Source organism: Alexandromys fortis, unplaced genomic scaffold (genome assembly GCF_014885135.2).
Source record: "Alexandromys fortis isolate MF-2015 unplaced genomic scaffold, M_Fortis_MF-2015_v1.1 scaffold_111, whole genome shotgun sequence".
In the NCBI taxonomy this organism is placed as follows: domain Eukaryota; kingdom Metazoa; phylum Chordata; class Mammalia; order Rodentia; family Cricetidae; genus Alexandromys; species Alexandromys fortis.
The window spans coordinates 3,181,298-3,193,207 of NW_026067996.1; the positions used below are offsets into that span (position 1 = coordinate 3,181,298).

Sequence of the window (11,910 nt, forward strand, 5' to 3'; positions counted from 1 at the left end):
CTAAATAATTGCCACATGACCTAATCTTAGCATGACAGATTTTTGGCCTCAGAGGCACCTCATTGGAGGGTTTTAGAAGGCCCTCTCGAGCAACCATTCTTGCCACCTGAGTGTTTCCTCTTGCATCTTTGCACTGAAGAGCTAGTTTTTGGTCCTCTGCAGGCAGGTACTTCTTTAAAGCAAACATATAATGCCGTATACTTATGCTATATTCTAAGCCCTGGAACTTCCACTCCCTGAGCTCTTCGAGGACATCAAGCAAACTAATATTGGTTTGTTGGAGAGAACAGTATTGGTGAGATAAGATGAATTTGCAGCTCAGAAAATTTAAAATATGAAAAAATATAAACTTGATTAGGAAGCTCGTGGGTCATTCAGGATGGGAGTTATATGAAGACTCTGGCTTTAAATTGGCTTGGATTCCCAGTTCTGCTGCAGATGAGGCATGAGCAAGCTGTTGCACCTCCCAGTGCTTCCGTTTTCACCTTTGTGCAGAGTTAATGGGAACTCTTTCACAATTGCTTTCAGAAGGAATAAAGTAGTATTCTTCTAAGGTCCGGACTAAAGACTGAAGACTTGTGACTACATGTCCATGTAAGGACCAGGTGATGAAGTAAGTCTAGTGTCCAGCCCAGCCCACCACTTCCTGAATTGTAAGATGAGGCAGCAATGCCAGGCTCCATGTGCATGCCTCCTGCGTGCCTGGTGCTCAGACCCTTCAACCACGGCTCCCAGTCACCTCTCTCTGTTCAGCGTCTCACAAAACTAGCCTCATAGAACTTTCTAGAAACTTTGCCCCTGTTAGTTTGAATCTAATCACTACAGGCATGGTAAAAAGCTCTCAGAGATGCCGGCATGGCAGTCAGAACCCAAAGAAAAACATATAGGCATCCTCCTGGATTTAACCTTCATCAGGCGATGAAAGGAGACAGAGACAGAGACCCACATTGGAGCACCGGACTGAAATCCCAAGGTCCAAATCAGGAGCAGAAGGAGAGAGAGCATGAGCAAGGAACTCAGGACCGCGAGGGGTGCACCCACACACTGAGACAATGAGGATGTTCTATCGGGAACTCACTAAGGCCAGCTGGCCTGGGTCTGAAAAAGCCTGGGTCAAAACCAGACCCGCTGAACATAGCGGACAATGAGGACTACTGAGAACTCAAGAACAATGGCACTGGGTTTTGATCCTACTGCACGTACTGGTTTTGCGGGAGCCTAGGCAGTTTGGATGCTCACCTTACTAGACCTGGATGGAGGTGGGTGGTCCTTGGACTTCCCACAGGGCAGGGAACCCTGATTGCTCTTCGGGCTGACTAGGGAGGGGGACTTGATTGGGGGAGCGGGAGGGAAATGGGAGGCGGTGACAGGGAGGAGGCAGAAATCTTTAATAAATAAATAAATTAATTAATTAATTAAAAAAAAAAGCTCTCAGAGATGCCGGCCTGGCAGTCAGAAATGCGTCTGAGCTAACAGGATTTCCTGAAATGGGGAGGGGATGGTCGTTTCAGTCCATGCTGGCACATAATATTCCCAAAGATGATGCCAATATGGCCAGACTTTATTTGAACCTGTATGCATTTGTGAAGGACCTGGCTTCTCCAGCTATAACTGTTGCTGCAGCGGTTGAGCCTATCAATATGGGCAGAAGAACCCTACAGAGAGCTGCATCCAAAAAATGATGCTGGTGGAAATCATATGTAAATTGGAGGACTGTGGCAGTGTCCACAGCGATGCAGGGCTCCAGTAGCAAGGATGCCTCAGAGACCAGGTGCTACCTAGCCTTGAAGGCATACACAGACCGTATGGTATAGCATTTAAGATTACATCAGTAGAGCAAAGGCACTCCTTCAGACTCCCATCCAGCTGTGTGCACCGAAGGCCAAGATCCCCATCACAGTTCTCAATGATGCCCCGGATTCATAAACACGTGTGGTGCTTGGACGCCCCTGGCCGCTGGTGAAGGAATTCAAGAGAAGAGTTAGATAGTGCAGAAACTGTGGTTTCCTTCCAGGTAATCAGTCTAGTAGGTGCTGCTGTTGGAATTTCACTCAGAGAAGGCACAACCAGAGTCTCCGTGGTCTGAGATGACTACCCACCTCTCATGTCTATATCCACTGCACAGTCAAGAACAAGCAGGGCCAGAGGAGGTCTCCGTTTAATGATTTTTGTTGCGTTGTCTGACATTTGTGATAATGCAACTGCAAAAGTCATCTGTTGAGAGTGTTGGATGGTCTTGTCACCTAGGATATGAAGAAAAACACTTGAAAGCATCCTTTCAAAAGTGGAAGCTACTATATTCTTCAAATGGGCCAGTCTTACGGACCGAATGAGGTTAGAACATTCATTGGTCTTCATCTACGCCAGAAGAGAAATAATGTCATCAACAAGTTACTGTTTGGCAGTGTTGTTATGCAGAATAAAGACCTGCTGAGTTCTGCCCTCAGAGACCTCCCCGTGACCACCACTGCTCTAAAATATTCTTGGTCTAACTGTGTGATACGCCAAGTCAGACAGGTTATTCGTGTCAGAGTAGGAATGGTATTGGATACACTATACACACCATGAAGACTGTTGGTGACTTTGACATCATCATGAGGGCTTCCCATGGAGTCTAATGTCAGAGTGAAGAATGCAGAACTCTGCAATGCCATTGATCAGCAGGTGACTGGCATCTTTGGTGAGGATGAGGTAGACAGGGCTAAATGGAGTTGCAGCCTACATTGCATCTCCTTCCTGTTCTACTGTTGACAGGGTTGTGATTGAGGTTTGCAATCAGCTGGGGGTCATCTTCGTCTGTGTGGGTCTTCAGTTCCTCTACCCCTGATCTTCATCAGGATTGCTTCAGGATTCATAATAAGTAACCATGTGTGGCATTTTGAAAGTACCCTTTAAAAAATAAATCATCTGTGTCTTTTGAAAAGGTAGAGGGAGATACCTATGTTTTAATCCGAGGTCTTCCCCTCCTAGCTATGTAAACTTGGGTTACCTTATTGCTGCATGGGAATACTGAGCTACGTGAGTATTTGAGTCCTGGAAGTATATTAGTTAATGAAGCATTAATTATTACAAAGATTGAATTAATTAAGCATTCTAAAATGATCATCGTGGTATATAACATATATCGAATAAATTATGCTATGCTTTTTTTCAAGCATACGCATTTAAAAATAATCTTATTATATTATGATTACTTTAAAATAGTTTACCGGGATAATTATATGTAAGAAAGCACAGAAAGCACCTATTTCTCAGGATACACTTCACTATGCATAAGGACACTGTGCTTGTAGAACCCTCACTACCATTCATCTCTGGAACATTCTAGTTATCCCAAACTAAAATTCTGAACCCCTCAGAGATAACTCTGTACTCTCCCTTGAGCTCATTCCTGGAAAGAACTTGTAACACTAGGAACTGGTCTAGTCTAGGAGTCAAACAATGACTGTCCTTTGTGTCTAGCTTGTCTCATGCGGCAGGATTTCTTTTGGGTGTCTCAGTTCAGGTCAGGTACCTGGTTCTGGCGTCTGCAGTGAGGTGGTGCGTCGAGGTCGAAGTGCATGGTGGAGAGATACTGCTCACCTGGTGACAGCTCAGAAGAAAGGGATAGATGATGGGGTGAGGGTCCCTTTACTCCCTTCAAAGCGTTCCCCCTGGTGACCTAATTTCTTCACATGAAACTATTTCTTAACAGTTTTTTTGACCTTCTAATAGCATCAGAGACAGCCAAGCAAGCCTTCCACGCACTGCCCTGCGGGGAACACATTCAGATAGCAGGGAGTGATAGACAGACAGCACCACTGCGGTTTGGATCAAATAACTTTTTGTTGTGGGGGCTGCCATGTGCAGTTTGGGAAACTTAGCCACATCTCTGGTCTCTACCTACACTTTTTTTCCCCATTCCTTGACAATGAAAAAATGTCTAGACATTGTACTCACCCAGTGGTCTCAGACTAAGAACGGCTGTTCCCTAGATCATGGATGCCTACCTGAACTGCAAAAGACTTACTATGGAGTACAGAAAGTTCTGTCTTAGGTCTTTCCTACCTTACAGTAGGGAGATAGTTTCACCAATTTCCTGGGAAAACTGGCGAGACAACCAAAGGTTCCCCAGAGTGGCACGCGGCCCTGTTAGTGTCTAGATCAGCCACACTTGACTAAATCAACGTCAAGAACAATGTCAATGCAAAGAGCTAGAAATGGAGAAAAGGAAGTGCAAATGAGAGTGGGCTTTGATGCCACCGCTGCAAATATTTAATAATGTTGTCAAAATTGCATATAATTATATATAACTATACACACACGCATGCGCATGTGTGCATCCAAATTGTAGGGTTGTGTTCTCTGTGACATAGCAAAAAGTTGCAGCACACAAACCTTTGAACAGCAGTTTCTCTTGTTTCCTCCCTTGGGAACAGAAAATGCCACCAAGAGCTCAGAGCATGGCATCTGAGGAGAACTTTACCAAAGTTACTTGCTGTTGTTGCTTATTAAATAAGATTCCTAAATCTAGACCAGTGAGATAGTTCAAGAGGTAAGGGAGGTGCTGCCAAGCCAAGCCTGCCAACCTGAACTGGACCCCTAGGCCCCACATGGTGGAACTGGCTCATGAATATTGTCCTCTGAGCTATACACACACACACACACACACACACACACACACACACACACACACTGCACAGAACGGAGAAGAGGGGACAGGGGAGGGAGGGAGAGGAGGGAGAAGAGGAGGAGGACAGAGAGAAACGCAACTGTAAAGATTAAAGATATTCAAATCTTTAAGAGTTGCTTGTGTCAGATCCGTGGGATACGAACTCTGCCATAAGGAGCACTTTGATCACACCATTCCCTAAGAGCCTGCCAAGAACGCTGGTGCTTAATTAAGCCCTCAAATTGCATTGGTTTTGAGACAGATCTCACTATGAAGCCATGGCTGGCCTGGAACTCTGCTGTGTATGCCAGGCTGGTTTCAAACTCACGGAGATCTGCCTGCCTTTCCCCCTGAGTTCGGCAGAGAGAAGGGGGTGAGCCGTCATCACACCCGACAGGCAGCATAAACGTGGAGTCATGTGTCCCTGCAAATCCACTAGACCGGAAGTGACAGGGGACGTGAAGAGGAAGAATTAAGGATTCCTTTGCTGATGTTATTTCCATCTTTCTCGTGACTTCCACCTCCTCCGTCTCCTTCCACCCCCGTTCTTCTTCCCTTAGCTTCATGCTGGGGATTCAGTCTGCACACCATTAAGCTTTTAACAGACGCTCAGTCAGTGACTGCAACCTAACAAAAGACCCAAGCTACAACTAAGGGAAATAAAATAGACAAACTTTGTGTGTGTGTGTGTGTTCGCATGCATGCGTGCATGCAAGTACATGCGTGCACATGCATGTGGAGACCAGAGTACAGCTTTGTGTGTTGTTTCTCTGTCACTATTCATGTCCACCCCTTTGTTCCTTTTCTGAGGAAAGATTTCTCATCGGTTTGGAGCTAATTTAACTGTCCAGTGATCAGCCTGTCTTGGCCTCGCCAGTGCTGGAATCCAGACTACCACATCTGAATTCTGGAGACAGATTTTTTTCTGACTGAGTTACCTGTTCAGCCCTAAACAAATTTATATTTGAATATGTTATTTGTCTTGCAGGAATATGATACTGACTTTATTTTGTTTGTTTTCAGAATTTCTTGCATGAGTACTGTGTTTAACATCATTAGCAAAATCTTTCTTCCTTCTTTCCCTCTTGCACCTTCCGTCCACCTGATTCCCTCTCAAAATCATGACCTCTTCCTCCTTAGTTATTATGGTTACATATGTGTTTGTATATATGTATATGCATACATGTATACATGCACAGTTGTCTTAGCCCATCTAGTATCAATCATGTGACCACTTGGGATTGCCTTGGATATCAGGAAGCTTGTCCTGGAGAAAACAGATTGTTTCTTTCTCAGTAGCCTTCCTTGCAGCTCTTCATCTGGATGTGGAACCTTGTAAATCTTCCCCTGTCCGTGTTAGCATGTCAGCAAGCGCCATTATGCTGCTCTTGTGCAGGTAGTCATATTGTTGGGAGTTCCTGGATGCAGCAGGCGTCTTTGTCCTTTGGCTCTTACCGTCACTCTTCCTTGGCACTTAGGTAGAGGGGTGACACTGTGGATGTGTCCACTGGGGTTGGGGGTTGTGTTGTAGATGTGTCAACTGGGGTTGGGGGTCACACTGCAGATGTGTCGACTGGGGTTGGGGGTTGTGTTGTAGATGTGTTGGCTGGGGTTGGGGGTTACACTGCAGATGTGTCGACTGGGCTTGGGCACCCCACCATTATTTATTTGCTACCTTTTGTCCAGTTATGGGTCCCTGCAGAAGCCTCTCTCGCAATAAGAAGCTTCTCTAATAAGGGCTGAGAGTCATGCATATTTGTGGTTAAGTCTTTAGGACACAGAAATTATACTGCCCTCAGAAAATGGCAGAGAAGATTCTCCTTTAGGGCCTATGGCCTCTGCAGTCATGGGTAGTTAACTATGTTTAGAGTATCAGGCATAAGTTCCTTCCTGTTGAAGGGACCCTCAGTCCAACTAGGCACTTAGTATAATACACACACATACATGGTTACATGTGTGTATATGTAAATACATGCATATATGTATTTTAATAATGCTTAAAAATTAACATCTTTCCCTATGATTTTTCCAAATATCCTTTGTGCTATTTACCCCTCTTCCCTCTATACCCAGGTAAAGTTCTCCCCATTTTCCCATTCACCAGTACTCTACAGTCCCTTTTCCCCATTTAACCCATGGTCCCTTCCCCCTTTCCTGGCTTTGGAGCTTATTTCTGGTTAAGTATCCAAATCCAAAGATTCAGAGCGAGGATCCACAATAAGAAATCACAAGTGGTGTTTGTCTTTCTAGGTCTGGGTTACCTTAATATTTTAAAGAAGCAACTGACTTCACCTGAAATTTACAGCCACAGATCTCAAATGGGGGTTCAGTAGCACTTGTCAAGACCATGGGGCAATGTGGGACTCTTAATGTCCACTTTGTCCAGAACAGCTAATCCATGAATAAGCCTAGACAATCTTACAGTTATCTTTGGATGACTGTGACATACTTAAAAATCAGCCTAACACAACTTCTGCCAATGTTCCCATGTGGTGTATGATATCTCCAAATGGTGGAACATCTGAGATCCAGTCAGAAAAATCCCTAATAAAGCTTTTCTATGAAGCATCTTAACCTTTCTAACACGGCCACTAGGCAACAGATGCCATGCCCCCCTTTCTAGTCATATATTCTGTAAACACAAGCACAGAACAACCGGAAACTCACTGTACTTGATACAGCCTGTCTTCTCCATTAATTGGTAACTGGTCCAAGGCCAAGAGCATCTCCTAACACCCCTGTCAGAGGGCCCACTATCATGATGACCTTCAGCATCACATGCAAACGCTGGCCCAAACCCAGATAGTCAAATATTTTGCACATTGGTATAATCACAGACAGAGATATTTTGGATTCTTGTGGCCTTAAACAATTCACAAACTTTAAATTTTCCTTCAAGCCTGCCTGTAATTTACTAAGCATACTTAATGGAATCCATGCTACATGGATTCAAACACTGCACATTCATGTCAGTTTGGACAGAGTTCCAAAAGAGTCCAGCCAATGACAAAGGAACAGATGAATAAATACATTCTGCCTTTGTTTCTTGCCTGTCTTAATTTTTAAAGATCTCTTATCCTCTGCTTTCTCTCACTCTTTCTCTTTCATATCTCCCTCGAAATGGAGTATATGCATTACAGCTGAAATAAGGTTTCTGAAAAGTGAATCAGACCTCATTGTCTCCTTGCTTAAAACTCTCCAATGACATTCCATTGTCTGGGGTCATCCAGCCCATGCTACCCTCAGGACATCCTGAATCATTTTTGTAGGATGCTCTAATCACAAACTCCAAGTGGTCCCAACCCTTCTCTGTCTTCGTTTCTCATGAGAAGTTAATGTAGTCCATGTCCCTTCACTTGTATGGGCCTGGAGAATCCTTGTCTACACAGCCTACTTCTCACTCTTGGTTGGTGAAGTCTACTTACTATCGTCTTTGCAGCTGTTTCAGTTTATAGAGACGTGTTTATGAACTGCGCTTACTAATGCATTTCAAAATCTCCCCATCCCACTGTAGAGCTAATTTCTAACTTTTTCACAAAGTCGACACAAAACGCTTGATTTAATGAATAAATGCATATCATCTCAGAAAGAAGATAACAGCGTAGATGCCTGAGATCAAATTTAAGGTCAATGATTAACAGTGATATGCCTATTTAACCCCCTATATTTTTTTCTGTGCCTTTTTGCTCTCTTACCAAGTTTGAAACAGGAATTCTCAATTTTCTGAAATGAGAAAGCAAAGGCAACCTCAAATAGGGTCACTGCCTATGTTTCATTCCCATGTGTATGCTAACAAAATCTAATCTTAATTCACTTATAGTTGGTCAAAACTATCTATTTTATCAAATTATCTTCATTTAACAAGAAAACTAAAACCTCCTTTCACTGCCATAGGAAGTCAGAGTTTGTCAAGATAACATGAACTTGTACCCAGCGAGGTTTGAATTCTATTGCAACCCCAAAGACCACAAAAATGGGAGGAATTTGAGAAGTGAAATAAGTTCTTGCACCTCCAGTGTGGGCCTAAGAATCTTTGTGTTGTGTATTACCCATCTCATCCACACCATAGGTCTTGGAACAGACACATGGCATAGCGTGGAGGTTTCAAAGACGGTTTGCACAGCAACCCTTTGTGACCTTCTGAGTTTGTAGTGTAACCTTTGAAAGCAACTGGGCCAGATCTCGTGTTGTCTGAGGCTCACACAGCCCTCCTCTGGATGATGTGCCGTGTGAGGACAAAGGAGGCTCAGGGAGGACCACCGAGCAAGCTGTGATGTGGCCAAGTGAATGAGGCTGTTTCGACAGTAAAGTGCCCAGATGCCGATTCTTTTGCTGGTTGTGTTGTATTTAATGTTTTAAAAGATTTATAGATCTATATAGTTTTATATTTTTTTCCTCAAAGCTGGAAGAAAGGGTCACCTGTCTCTTTCCTCCACGATCCCCTGAACAGAACTTGGTAACTTAGCCACATCCAATCATAATGTAGTTTATACACAGGTTCGGGGAGAAAGACAAACAGAAAACCACCAAATTCTGATGTAGACATTCCAATATTAAAGGATATATCTGTGTTTCTTAACTAGTAGGCCTTTCAAGATGAAAAAATGAACAAACAACCCAGAAGGGCAGCTCCCTGAGAAAGACGAAATTGTTCTGAGTGTTTACTAGCAATATTCTGAAGGCAGGATTGGGCAAGGGAGCAAGAGCTGTGAAGTAGAACCAGGAGTAGGCTCAGTCACCCCACAGAGTCCTTGGGAGCTAAGAAGATAACCATCCCGGTGAGGTATGTTTAGGGCGGTAATGAACTTGAATAACTAGTGCATGTGTATCAAATGAAACTGGGTCAGTCTTTGGATGCACTTGCCTCCAGGAGGAGGAGACAACTCTGGGTGTCTCTCTGAACAACTGAAAACATCTGTTGGCAACACTTCCAGCTAAGGCAATGAGTTGCTCACTGTGGCTGGATGTGTGCACTGCTGTGCTTCAGAGGAAGTCAATTACTACTGTACAAGAAAAGAACATAGTCATTTTCTCTGACTAAATTTCTATGCAAACATTAAAACTGAACTTTTTGGTGTAATAAGCAAGAGTCTAGATGGCAGAGTTCCTGTTGAAGAAACAACTGGTCTAAATTTTTAGAATAAAGATCAAAAGGAAGTGTCTACCATATCTATATTTTTCAATGTTTTAAAAAAATGGATTTCTGTACCACTTAGGGCTTTATTAAATGGTATTTGACAAGTGTTTGTTATACATGTATGTCTGATCAGAATGATGATATAAAAATAATATGTTCATTTCTATTTTAAATATATAAAAATAGCTTACTTTTTTTTTCTAGGTTTTGGCCAGCTTTTCTTCCTTCTTCTTCCTCCCACAGCTTTTGGCTACTTCATAGCTTCCTGACTTCTTCATCAAAGGGTGAAGGGGACTGGCTGAGGGATACTGGGTGTGTGGAGGAGAGGAAGGAAACTAGAGCCAGGGAGTCTCAGTCCTTGCAGCAACTCTGCTAAATAGGTTTAGCCGAGGAAAATGTTGAAAAGAAGTTACCGCGATTAGCATCCCTTGTTAGCCATCCTTGGTACACCCTTCTCTTATTAGGTAAACTCCTGGGAATTGGATGTAATTACATTTGCAGTCAGAGTGACCGAAACATGCCTGTCTTCCATGACTATGTGCCTCCTCTAATTAGACTTTTTAAAATAAAAAAGAATCTTAAATAGCAATCTGAGCAGAACATTTTGATTAAAAAGATATTTTCTCTTGTATTTTACCTGCTGCCCATCTGCACATTTTTTTGATGCCATAGTTAATCTATACAGACCAAAAACTGTCCTTGAGATTGATATGGAATTCTATCATTTATTTTCAGCTGGTTTATTTGGTAATTTAGTATTAAGATAAATTAAGATAAATATTGGTTGATTGAAATGAAGTTAAGTGTCTTTACAAGGCTACTGTTATCGCTCTGCGCTTAGAATTCTTTGTAATGGTTGATCCTCTTGGTTTTAATTAAGCAATCTTTCCCAACTCAATGATGACTGATTCGTGTGTTTGTGCATGTATGTGTGAAAATTTCAAAGAACTGAAGTTCTCTTTCATACTGACGCACAGTTAATTTGAGGCAAATCCAACACATTGTCCAGCTATGAAATGAATATTAAATTCTACATATTGTTTTACTTGTGATTTTTACTCCAATGTTAATATTAACAAGCTTACTATAGAAAAGCCTTATCAGTATCAATCAGAACTGGATCTTGACTCTGCTTTAGGAGGATTAAGTGCTTCCCAAAAGATCATACTTTCTCATTTGTTAGATTTTCCCTCCTCAGGTCAAAGCCATAGCGAATAACAGAAGGACTGGGATGTAGCGAATCCACAATAAGGAGCTAACCTCAAGTCTCAGCCACTCCTCTAACAAGAGCCACTCTGTCTTCTTCCTTCTCTAAGGAAAAACACACATTGTAAAATAAGAACGCTTCAAAGACAACTTGAGGCCATCTGGGGATTCTAAAGGCTGAAAATTCCATGAGTTCATAGTCATCTTCACTAATTCCACTGATCGTAAGTCAAAAGAGAGAGTCAAGTGTGCCCAAACACATTTTTGAGGATTTCTTCCATCCTCCCCCTTGCAGCCTCTCTGGGGGTGGCTGTGCCTGTAAAAAGCATTGAGCATCTCAAAAAGAGAGTCACCTTTCAGAACTGGAATGTCAGAATAGTCTTTTCCTTATATCAGAGGGGCCTAAGGGGGAAGAGTTTCCAGTTTTGTATGAAGCTAAGTAGGGAGAGAGAAACCGATTACTGATACAGATAATGAACATTGACACTTTGTGCAAGAAAACTACCAAGAGATGAAAAAAAATCAAAATAAAAGAAAAGCAAGGAAATGAACATAAAGTTGGATGGAAGTACCCACCCCACAAAGTTGTATACCAGCAATAGCATATGCTATATTATAGAAAGACTGGAGGCTATGTGGTTACAGTATATTGTATAAAAAGTGAGCCCTTCCTCCAAACATTACAACTACTGCCTAAAAGCCTAAATGGCCTCAGTAGGAAGCATGAATAGCTATGAAATTATTTGGAGAGAAGTCTTTACTCTTGGGAATGTTTAGGGATGATATGTGACTAGGTAACCAGGAGGTATCTTTGGTAGCCAGTAGGCCATTAGTTAATATGAAGCTGGAGTTGTGATCAAATAAAGATTCGCCATTAGACCACAAACTCCAAGAAATCAATCCTTGACTGGGCATT

The 11,910-nt window shown here is 42.6% G+C and overlaps 1 pseudogene; it reads left to right on the forward strand.

Moving 5' to 3' along the window:
• Positions 1 to 658: 658 nt before the first annotated feature.
• On the forward strand, positions 659 to 1,879 carry LOC126512500 (bifunctional purine biosynthesis protein ATIC-like; annotated as a pseudogene).
• The last annotated feature ends 10,031 nt before the right edge of the window (positions 1,880 to 11,910 follow it).